General features: G+C 45.5%; 1 pseudogene; it reads left to right on the top strand.

The window, feature by feature from the left end:
• Positions 1-894: 894 nt before the first annotated feature.
• On the top strand, positions 895-9,964 carry LOC141984507 (small ribosomal subunit protein eS19 pseudogene; annotated as a pseudogene).
• The last annotated feature ends 662 nt before the right edge of the window (positions 9,965-10,626 follow it).

Raw genomic sequence — 10,626 nt, 5'->3', positions numbered from 1 at the left:
CTTCACAGTTAGTAGAGTTGTTGCTAATTTGTGCACTGAAGTCACCTATCATTAACTTGATGTCATGGTTAGGCACATCATCCAATATTTGCTGCATCTGCTTATAGAATGTATCCTGTTCACTGTAATCTGCTGCATTTGTTCATTGATATACTTGGATTACTGTACACTTGACATGTCTTGTTTGCACCCTGGCTGTTTTTATTCTGTCATTCACTGGCTCCCAAGGTGACATGGTCTTCTCTGTGATATTATCCAACATAATTCCTACAGCTCTTTTGTATGTTCCTCCCCTGCGTATAAGATTGTAGCACCCTCAGACGCTATCTTGCGACTCTCTGCCCATCTTGTCTCAATGATGCCAAATATATTCATATGGTATGTAACCTGTGCCAGCTGTCCAGTACTATATAAAGTAGCACATTCCACATGCCTACTCTTGTTACATATTAGATTGTCAGGATTCAAAGTGTTGAGATTTCAGCTGCCTTCTGGCTTTCGTTGAGATCTGTCCTACATGGGTTTTGAGCTCCATCTGCACCTCCCATTCTCAAGTGTGGGATTAACTGAACTTTTTCACTTGCAGTAAGGTTTTACCTTTGTGGGTCACAAACCCAACTGCAGAAACGTCCTTTTTTATCTGGGCTTGGGACCAGCACTGTTGCTAACCGTGGCAGAATTATATTATTAGCCAAGCAAAATACATGAGATAAGCATGCTGACCTGCAAAACAATTGGAATCTTCTTAAGATATTTATATTAATCTTATTTCCCCTGCCCCTTCTGAAGAGGACAAAGACACAGGACTTATCTGGCTTTTTGAAAAAGTAGGAGTCAGATTTTTTTTTTTAAATCGAGATGACCCCTTCTTGCCCAGAAGAACCATTGTGAAACATGAAGTACAGTATACTTCCAGTTGTCAGAATAAGGAGGAACACAGATTTTGTTCAGGTAATCAGGATTTCAGATAAACAAATGGGCAGGAGCCATCAAGACATTCAGCAGTAGTGTGACCTCCCCTGCAGCCAGTGGATCACCATCCTCCTCCTCGCAGTCCTGACCAAGGGCCTCTGTTTTATTACCCAAACCTCTGCATTATCCATATCCCTTCCTTGCCCCCAGCAGGAGATACACACCCTCAGTGACAAGGAAGGGATTCAAAGAATGCAAAGGTTCAAATAATAGTGTTTTGAATAAACAGGAGTATACTGTATAAGGTATTGGTAATTGTCATCAGTACAGACTGACCCAGCACATCCCCTTGCAGGCAGGCATGGTGTTGCAGGGGAGCCCTTACTTGATTTTTCCCTCACCCAGGATATCAACCAGTCCAGACAAACCATTAAATGCTAAAGAGCCCCGCTTTTGGAAGGCCTCATTTATTCACAGAAAAGCCAACACAGAACATCAGTAAGACTTTCACCCCAACATCTCAACTGTCTGACCAGGTCATTCTTAGTCCATCTGTCCCCCACCTGAGCCCAGTACCTACCCAGGCTGTCCCTCAGGGGTTCTCTTGGTTCCAGTCACTGCCCCTAATATAAGGCCTCTTGCCCCTACCAGAGTAAAATCTTTCTATAGAGTCAGGTCTACGGGAAGGTCGGTCCACTGCAAGTCTTCTCTAGGGACAGTGGATGATCCTGGCCAGGATAGGCTTCCAGACAGTGTCTGGAAGACCCCTGCTTGAGACCAGGACCCCTTGGATGCCTGCTGACTGTAATCCTCCCTATTGGAGCCTCCCCTCTCTAGGATCACCCCTGGAGAGCTCACCCTCTAGGCTGCCTGCTCAGCCCTCTCCTAGGAGCTCCTCTTCAGAGAAGCTTCCTCTCTCTCTTTGGACTTCCCCTCTAACTGAGTTTGGGTAACCTTTTTTAGGTGCTCATTTACTAATCAGACACCTGGTTCCCCATCACCTGCAGTGCAAGAGAAAGAACCCCAGTTAGTCATGCTCAGCACCTGGGGGGTGATTAACTAATTTCTCCCTGGCCAGAGGAGATGGAGCTAGGCCTTATAAGTAGACTGAGGGAACAGAGTTGGTGGGAAATTGCAGAGGAGATACATATCTCTGGTGGACAGGAGCCCTGGGATAGGATTTAACTGATAGGAAATGGAACTTTAGCACCCTCATGGTCAAGATGGAGTCTGCTCTGGCCAAGAGAAAGCATGGGCAGGAACGCAGCAGGGAAAGTCCCTTCCACGCGAGGGGCACCTGTTCCAACACCCTCCCCCATCCCACCCCCGAGTGAACACACACACAGGAAATGTACAATGAATATAGAAAAGGGAAATATTTATTTACAGAGGGATGAAAGGAGAAAAACAGCAGGGGGAATTATAGAGGTATCTGTAAAACAGGGTTGCATTCAACACAAGGCCCTACAGACCCACTGGTACCACAGCCTGAAAGGGCAGACACCGAGCACAGGTGTCTGGTTTTCTACCTGAATGCCTGGTCGAAAAGGGACCCTGGTGGCGCTGGTCAGCACCGCTGACTGAGCTCTTAAAAGTCCAGTCGACAGTGCTGCAGGACTAAGGCAGGGTAGTCCCTACCTGTCCTGGCTCCGCGCTGTGCCCCAGAAGTGGCCAGCAGGTCTGGCTCCTAGGCTGGTGGGCCAAAGGGCTCCATGTGCTGCCCCCACCCTGAGCACTGGCTCTGCACTCCCATTGGCTGGGAACCGCGGCCAATGGGAGCTGGGGTGGTGGTATCTGCGAGTGAGAGCAGTGTGCAGAGCCTCCTGGCCCCCTCCCTAGGAGTTGGACCTGCTGCTGGCTGCTTCCATGGCGCAGTACAGAGCCAGGACAGGAAGGAAGCCTGCCTTAGCCTCACTGCTGTAAGAAGAAAAGGAGTACTTGTGGCACCTTAGAGACTAACCAATTTATTTGAGCATAAGCTTTCGTAAGCTACAGCTCACTTCAGGATGCATCCGATGAAGTGAGCTGTAGCTCACGAAAGCTTATGCTCAGATAAATTGGTTAGTCTCTAAGGTGCCACAAGTCCTCCTTTCTTTTTGCGAATACAGACTAACACGGCTGCTACTCTGAAACCTCACTGCTGTGCCACTGACTGGGAGCTGCCCGAGGTAAGGCTATGCCCCAACCTCAAATCCCAACCCCCTGCCCCAGCCTTGAGTCCCCCCCAACCCAGAGCCCCCTCCTGCACCCCAAACCGCTCATCTCTGGGCCCACCCCAGAGCCCTCACCCCCTCCAACATCCCAACCCCTGCCTCAACCCACAGCCCCCTCCTGCACTCCGAATCCCTCGGCCCCAGCCCCCATCCTGAAGCCCCCTCCTGTACCCCAAACCCCTCATCCCCGGCCCCACCCCAGAGCGCACATCCCAAGCCCAGAGCCCGTACTCCCTCCTGCATCCCACCCCCCTGCCTCAAACTGCAGCCCCCTCCCACATTCAGAATCCCTCAGTCCCAACCCCCAGCTGGGAGCCCCTCCTACACCCGAAACCCCTCGTCCCCAGCCCCACCCTCACCCCCAGCCAAAGCCCTCACTCTCTCCCGCACCCCAACTCCCTTTCCCAGCCCAGACCCCCCCCGCACTCTGAACCCCTCATTTCTGGCTCCACCCCAGAGCCTGCACCCCCAGTTAGAGCCCTCACCCTGTACCGCATCCCAATCCCCTGCCCAGTGACAGTGAGTGAGGGTGGGGGAGAGCAAGCCACTGAAGGAGTGGGAATGTAGTGAGCAGGGGGTGGCGCCTCAGAGAAGGAGTGGGGTTAAGGTGTTCGATTTTGTGAGATTAGAAAGTTGGCAACCCTAACCGAGCCATGTGTCTTTACCCAGAGTTTAGGAGTCCTGGGCAAAGTTCCAGTCCACTGGTGAGTCTTGGGTGCTCCTCGGCGTCATTGGCACCAGTAAACTTTCCCCAACAAACCCCTCTGGTGCCCTCTTCTGCTGCTCTTTGCTAAGCCACACAGAGCAACAACCTCCCTACTCAACTCGCTAACAGCCTTCTTCCTTATTACTAATGCAATGCCACAAGCCCCAGTACTCATGGCCCCATATAGCTCTGGGCGGCAGTGATACTGGGTCCAGCTCCAGTTTGTCCTTCTCGGGCAATTCCTCCCTGGCATAGTGCTCCCCCTGGCTCCTGTCCTGGGGCATCACCAATCAGCCGCTCTGTTCTTCCCAGGCTTCAGGCAGGTTCTCGTCTCCTTCACTCTGTGAGGGCCTGCTGGCTGCAGCCCTTTAGTCTGGTGCTGCAGACACACACCCCTGTCGCTCTCCCCTCTTTCTCTGCTTTCCTCTGTCTCCCAAACTGCACTGCCTTCTTCTGGAACAATCAGCACACCCCCCACCCATCAGAAAAAAAGATTTAAAGGGACCTCTAAACCCCAACGGTGTTACAGAAACAATGAAGGAAGAACTCTACAGGAGCAGGTTAGGCTCTGCAGGGAAAGCCCTGAGGTAGAGCCAACAAGGGAACTACAGTGAAGCCTGAGAGGGGAAGAAGAGATGTTAGTTTGAAGATTTGTTTGGACTTTTATTTGGACTTGTTCATCTTACCCCAGAAGGGATTTAAACTTGTATAGGACTTCATCAGAGGGCTTAGCCACAGAAAACCTGGAAGGAGAGTCAGGAGAAAATGCAGGCTGTGAATAGCCATTGCAGGTCCAAGAGATAGACCAGTGAAGGCCTCCAGCAACAAGGGGCCTGTGCAAAGCCTCATGGACACCCTACAACAGGCAGTTAATTACCCGCAAATTTGGTTTTTATAAGTCAGTCATGGGCCGATTGAACCCTAATTCCCCAGATAGGACAGCTTCACCATGACAGGAACATAGTAATTTTTTTGTAAAAAAAAAATTATATACTATATGAAACATAGAATCCTGCCAGGAAGATGAAAGATATCTATTATAAAATACCCCCATACTTATAGCAACCAAACAAATTCTAGGTGGCACACCTCAGGCCTGGTATCCAGATCAAATGTCATTCAATTAAAAATAAAGGTGAACACTTGACCAAGGAACAGAAGTGGTGATTGTCTTCCTAGTCATACTCTGTAAAACACGCCAGCAAGAAAGATTCAGCTGCAAAAATAAAGAGACAAAAGTTTGAAGAACAAACAAGTCTTGAAAACAGATTCCAATCCAAGGTCCTATGTATGTATGCATACTTCAGAAACAAAAGCAAGAGGCTTTAATTTTACCTTCACTGCTTTTCTGTTCGTAAATGTGTATTTCAATAATAGTGATCAAAGCTAGTAATGCAGAGGCTTTAGAACAGGGGTCAGCAACCTTCGGCACGTGGCCCATCAGGGTAATCCATTGCAGGGCCATGATACATTTTGTTTACATTGACTGTCTGCAGGTACAGCCCCCTCAAGCTCCCAGTGGGCACAGTTTGCTGTTGCGGCCAATGGGAGCTGCAGGAAGTGGCATGGGCCACAGGGACACACAGGCCGCCGCTTCCTGTTGCTCCCATTGGCCAGGAACAGTGAACCACAGCCACTGAGAACTGCGGGAGGCCGTGCCTGTGGACTGTCAACGTAAACAAAATGTCTCGCGGCCCGCTAGTGGATTACTCTGATGGGCCGTGTGCTGAAGGTTGCCAACCCCTGCTTTAGAATTATATTCTAATCACAACTTTTTGAATTATTATTAAATATTTATATAGTGGTAGCACTCAAAAGCCTCAATCAGGATTGGGGCCCCCTCTATGCTGGGTTCAAATGTAGAAAAGAAACAGTCTCCTGCCCCAAGGGACTGATAGCCTAAATGCAGAACAGCCTAGATGTTTTCTTAACTCATTCAGCTTGACCCAAACTGGGGAAACTCTGAATACTGTGAGAAAGTTCCTGCTCTACCTTGGTGGGTCTTGCGCTTATTGGTGGATTTGCTCGCCTTGGAGCTTCACGGCAGCCCTCAGCTTGGCCATTTTTCTGAATTCACAGTCCAATCGACTCCTCCTGTGTCTGACCAGGAGTTGGGAAGATTTGGAGGGATTCCAGGCCCGCCCTCTACTCTGGGTTCCAGCCCAGGGCCCTGTGGAATGCAGCTGTCTAGAGTGCCTCCTGGAACAGCTGTGCGACAGCTACAATTCCCTGGGCTACTTCCCCATGGCCTCCTCCCAACACCTTCTTTATCCTCACCATAGGACCTTCCTCCTGGTGTCTGATCATGCTTGTACACCTCAGTCCTCCAACAGTCCGCGTTCCCACTCTCAGCTCATAGTGCCCCTTGCTCCCAGCTCCTCACACACACACCACAAACTGAAGTGAGCTCCTTTTTAAAACCCAGGGGCCCTGATTAGCCTGCCTTAATTGATTCTAGCAGCTTCTTGATTGGCTGCAGGTGTTCTAATCTAATTGTCTCCAGAAGGTTCCTGATTGTTCTGGAGCCTTCCCTGTTACCTTACCTGGGAAAAGGGACCTACTTAGCCTGGGGCTAATATATCTGCCTTCTATTACTCTCCTATAGCCATCTGGCCCGACCCTGTCACAATACGGAAACTGAAATGAAGACTATTCCCTATGGACTTCCGTGGGGTTATTTTCATTGAATAAATAGACTTCTGAATACTGTTAATTTTGCATTGGAGAATTACTCTGTTTAAAAATATGTAACAGTAATATACAATGTAAGTTAAAATAACAGAAACAGACATGCAACGCATAGAAGTCAGAGAAAAAAGATTTCTACATTGTCTCCCTGTAATCTATCCTCCTGCCTATCTAGGCTTGTTCTCTGCAGTGTACTTCTAGGCAGTGCCCACTTCAGGCACACAGGACTTGATCCAAAGCCCACTGCAGTCAATTGGATGACTCATTGACTTCAGTGATCTTTAGGTCTGGCCCTCAATATACAAGAAAGCAAATTAGAATGCCTATCATTCTCACAAGTGTCTTAATTCATCTTGACCCACCTCATTTTGATTTTTTTCTTTTAAACGTTTTCAATCTCTTTTCTTATAACAAACCAAACAAATTCTGGGTGCTGACATATAAAACAAGTACAAAAGTATTATACGTTCCCAGTGTTAAAAAATCTGACATTTTGCAAAAAACGATGTTCTATGTAGCCATTCCTGTTGGTATGGTGATAGCTTCCATTTGCAATATGTACGCATCTGCCTTAAGCTCAAGTGAAATCCCCAGGATCATGTTAATTCCAGTTTTAGTACCATGCCAACGTTTGAAACAATAGGGAATGACTAAAACATACGCACAAGTGTGGCTTCTTTGCCCTCACACCTCTAACATCGATCATTGGGGGTAGCTTTAATTTGGTAAAGTCTTTGGGGTGACCAGTGCATCCTAACAATTGGGGTTTTTTTTATTGAATGAGATATAATTGGATGTCTGAGGTCACTTCCTTAATCTCTCATATTGCTCTGTTCCTCTGTGGGGATGAGAAAGTTATTGCCAATCCATCGTTCCATGTTTACGCTTTATATCTGTATTGACTCTTTCCTGGGCCATCAGGCACTTATAAGGTGCAGCGTCGACTCTGAGAAAATATGTTCTCAATGTCCTTTGGATTTGCATTCTTTAGCTAATATACAGACTGGAGAATTATTGTAGATTCATGAGTATTATTAGACAAAATTGAATTTATAAAGCAAATAAGAAATTACACAGAGCAAAATAAGGATCGTTAGATGATAGTGTTCACCAAATTAAAAAAACAGCATGGGATGTTAAAATTTATCAAGAAATAATAATTAAAATCAATTAACTCAAGATCTTACTACGTCTTATTGGAAAGACCAGCTTTATCTTACTTCTATAGTCGTATGGCGGTGATTTTAGTGCCAACATGAAACTATAGATTCCTTAAATATAGGTTATTTATTTTGAATCAGGCTTATATGCCAATGGCAGTTAAACCAAACAATTCTAAAAGTTAGAACTTAGAAATTTAGATAAGTTACTTAATACCTAATAACATAATTTCAGCTCAAAATTGCCTTGACCAGGTTGTCTCTTCTCAACATCCAGCCAGAAAATGAGATATCTCCTTTATGAATTCTTGAAACTTTGTCCCTGGAATATGTGGATATCTTTGTGCAAAACATCTTGTGCCATATACAGCTGGTTGGAAATTTTCCATCAAATTTTTCCATCAGAAAATGTTAAGTTATCAAAATCTAAACTTTCCATGGTATATATCAATTATGATGAAATTTCAGCAGAAACCTGCCTCGTTTCCTGCCAGCTCACCTGCCTGTTTGGCACATCATCAGCCCATCCAGGGGGAATTTTGGGAGCTAGGGCTCCTCAGTTGCTTGGCACAGCCTGATAAATAGGGCACTTGCAGCTCCTTGGCAGCCTGCCAGCTAAGGCTGGAGGAGGCTGGTGAGATTGGTGAGCTGCCAAGGAGCTGGGGCTATGAGGGCTCCTGGCTCCCCACCAGTCCTGGGAACACTTGCTTCCAAGGCCCCAGGCTCCTCAAGTTAGTAGTTCATTATAGTGCAACATTAAGTAATTTGACTCATTTTGTTCAGTCCATCACCAGTATGATGTAATAGATAATGAAATAATACACAACAGCTGTAGACACCTCTGAACCAGTACTTGGTTCTCCCTTACACTTCAGATGTAGTTTAGCAGGATCACTTTGTAAGTTAAGTTGTCTCTGGTTAATTGTCAGCTTTTAAATTTAAATCAGCTTCTGTACATTTAAATCAGCTTCTGTACCAGATGACTGGAGGATAGCTAATGTGACACCAATTTTTAAAAAGGGCTCCAGAGGTGATCCAGCAATTACAGGCCTGTAAGCCTGACTTCAGTACTGGGCAAACTGGATGATTCTATAATAAAGAATGGCTATTTTCTGGGATGGGCAGGGATGGTGTCCCTAGCCTTTGTTTGCCAGAAGCTGGGAATGAGCAACTGGGGATGGATCACTTGATGATTACCTGTTCTATTCATTCCCTCTGGGGCACCTGGCACTGGCCACTGTCAGAAGACAGGATACTGGGCTAGATGGACCTTTGGTCTGACCCAGTAGGACTGTTCTTATGTTCTTATTGTCTGATTTGCAGTTGCACAGTAACATCTTAATTTATGAATTGATCCTACTTAAAAAAAAAAAAGGCAGTGGGAATATCTTGGTATTTCTGAAATGAAATATGCTCCTTGACCTTCCAGGAAGCCTGGAAACCCTGAGAACTGCTTTATGTTGGCTTCTCAAAATAACTGAAGGTATCTTTTTCTTCAGTATAAAACAAATATCTTTTTGAATCCTTGTTAATGATTAGAGACATATTTCTTATTAATCACACTTCTTTTTAAAAAAGAGCATTGTTGGAACTCTTTTCAATACTCACTGGTGAGTTTGACTTAGAAATGAATCTTCCTCAAGCTAAAGGGGTCTAATTACATAAGATATTTATTAATTATTTAGATACATTGATAATTAAAAGCTGTTTCTTAAATGTTAATTTACACCTTTATATCCTTTTGTTTATTCACTAATTCAATTATTCCTTCTCAGTAAGATCTTGATCTACTGTATTTCCATTGTGAATTTATAGCCCAAAGGCATATAATGTAAACAAAAAAGATGAGAATTTCTCATCTTAGCAAGTGACCCATCAATGTGGAGGCAGGAGCAAGACGCCTGGTGCCACGGTGAAAGACATTAACCAGCAGGAGTTCATCCAGTTCATTCCTCAGGAAGTCAAATAAACTGAAGGTATTCAAGAGGGTGGAGATGGTCAAACTAACCAAACACAAAGAGCTGGCCTCTTATGATGAGAACAGGTTCTATACCAGAGTGGCTTACACAGCCCGCCACCTGTACCTCTGGGGTGGTGCCAGCAGAGAGTCCATGACCAAGATCTACAGAGGCAATGGTGTGATGCCTAGCCACTTCAGCCGGGGCTCCGAGGGGCTCAAAATGGTGGAGGAGGATCAGGATGGCAGTCACACACTCTCCCCTCAGGGACAGAGAGATCTGGACAGAATTGCTTGCCAGTTGGCAGCTGCAAAGAAGAAACATTAAAATGAATGTCAGATAATAAAAAAAACCATTAATCCTTTTTTTAATGGTTAAGTGTATCTAGTAACATGTTCTAGTTACTCAACCTAGAGCTCCTTTGTGTGAAATACTGAAACAGCATCTACTGTTTTTCAATTTTGAAAGGTTTAGTCCTTAATTACGCTAAAGATTCTGGGCTATATGTGGCTGTATAGAAGATTATTACTGTAATTTCCATGTCCTCTGTGTTGTGGACAGAATTGCCTTTAGCAGTATCACAGTGAATATTGTGAATGCTGCTTGCTTATTACTTGGCATGATGTTCCCCTGAGTTCAACATCCAGGCAGGGGAGGGCTCTATAATCTTCAGTGTACAAGACGAAAATATACCAAGAGGTCAGGGGAGACCAGGCTGTGTGTGGGAAAGAGTAGCAGGCTAGAGATACAGTTACTGGAAGATTTGAACCCACCTGCCTTTTTAATTTAAAACCATTTATTTTCAATTTACGTGTTCCGGTATTAAAGGTTGTGGCCCACCCTATGGATTTTCCAGAAAAGGAAACCAAGGCCAGCTAACTTTCCCCCTGAAGGAAATTCTTCAAAAACAAACACAACATTTATTTAGATGTGAACGATTACAATAAAAGAGGAGAGATAAAGGTAAAAATAATAAAATAAAACAGTAA

This window comes from Natator depressus, chromosome 3, assembly GCF_965152275.1.
Source record: "Natator depressus isolate rNatDep1 chromosome 3, rNatDep2.hap1, whole genome shotgun sequence".
In the NCBI taxonomy this organism is placed as follows: Eukaryota; Metazoa; Chordata; order Testudines; family Cheloniidae; genus Natator; species Natator depressus.
Note: the sequence above shows the minus strand (reverse complement) of the source record. Positions and strands in the feature narration are given on the sequence as shown.